The sequence below is a fragment of the Limulus polyphemus genome, unplaced genomic scaffold (assembly GCF_000517525.1).
Source record: "Limulus polyphemus unplaced genomic scaffold, Limulus_polyphemus-2.1.2 Scaffold14100, whole genome shotgun sequence".
In the NCBI taxonomy this organism is placed as follows: Eukaryota; Metazoa; Arthropoda; class Merostomata; order Xiphosura; family Limulidae; genus Limulus; species Limulus polyphemus.
Window position 1 is genome coordinate 1 of NW_013679710.1, and position 1,305 is coordinate 1,305.

General features: G+C 38.3%; 1 long non-coding RNA gene across 1 annotated transcript in view; it reads left to right on the forward strand.

Annotated features, from left to right (window-relative positions):
* Positions 1-6: 6 nt before the first annotated feature.
* Positions 7-1,305, forward strand: part of LOC111084148 — a 4,825-nt gene continuing 3,526 nt past the window's right edge. Inside the window, exons 1-2 of the long non-coding RNA XR_002609415.1 lie at positions 7-232; positions 1,096-1,249. This is a non-coding gene — a long non-coding RNA (uncharacterized LOC111084148). The remainder of the gene's footprint in view (positions 233-1,095; positions 1,250-1,305) is intronic.

A 1,305-nucleotide genomic window follows, 5' to 3' on the forward strand; every position in this document is an offset into this window, starting at 1 on the left:
TCAGACATATCTGGCTAGAAAGGAACGTGTGGTTTTAATCCCTAACTTTGTTACTCACTCTCTCTTTCAGGCTATCAGACATATCTGGCTAGAAAGGAACGTGTGGTTTTAATCCCTAACTTTGTTACTCACTCTCTCTTTCAGGCTATCAGACATATCTGGCAAGGAAGGGACGAGCACCAACAATACTGGAGCCATATCGTTTCTTCATTCCCTCTTGCCTTCTGCTGAAGTAGGTATATTTAAAGGATTTTATTTCTTAAGGTATTTTTAAGCACTTTTTGGGTAAAAAAAGGAAGAAAATCATGATTTTTGGCTTCATTTTTCGTTTTGCTAAAATCGTCATATTTTATATTTTATGTTTCTGCATTTTTATTCCGTATTGTACCGAATGTTGCATTTGGATTTTGAACAACTGGCTTTATATGATACTATATATGATAAAACTGGTAATCCATAACAGTAATGCCCTTAATCGTGTCAAAAGTATCCTTCGTGGTATCAGAAAAAACAACCAACACGACCACCGATCTCTCTGGAAGTAAACTTTCCTTCTTCAGGTGTAAATGGATGTATATAGTGTTCAAGATTGTCTTTATATCGTACTAAGTGTTAGGTTATATGGTGGTAAGGGTTGGATTTATATGGTGTAATGAGTTGGGTTTATATCGTGCTGAGAGCTGGGCTTATATTGTGATAAGGACTGGGTTTGTATGGCTGTAAGGGGTAGGTTTATATGGTGATAAGCGTTAGTTTTTATTTGCTAAATACACGAAAATTATCCGAATTTTGAAAGATATTGAAAGTTCAAAGTTCGTCGAGTTGACTTTACGTGTACTTTTCTCTTGCGAAGTTAATAGGGAAAACAAACCACAAGTGGGTGGAACGGTACGTTATATCGACGCACTTAATTACCTCCTCGCACTGGAAAACAAACCACAAGTGGGTGGAACGGTACGTTATATCGACGCACTTAATTACCTCCTCACACTGGCAGGAATTACATTGAAAATGAAGTATCGCAGTAAACCAAAATATCTTGTTGAAATTCGTAAGATTAAAAGATTAAACCTGAATGTGTCTTATCTATCAAAGCAACAAGAGGCGGCTGCAGACTTGGCCCGAGAGATGTATGAGCCAGATGAACCTGCTGGACAGATTCAGTTCAGTTTGGAGTATGACATCTACTCTTCTCTTCTTACCTTGAAGATTATCCAAGCCAAAGGGTTGCCGGCTAAAGACATCACAGGTAGGAACCTTTCTTATCCAAGCCAAAGGGTTGCCGGCTAAAGACATCACAGGTAG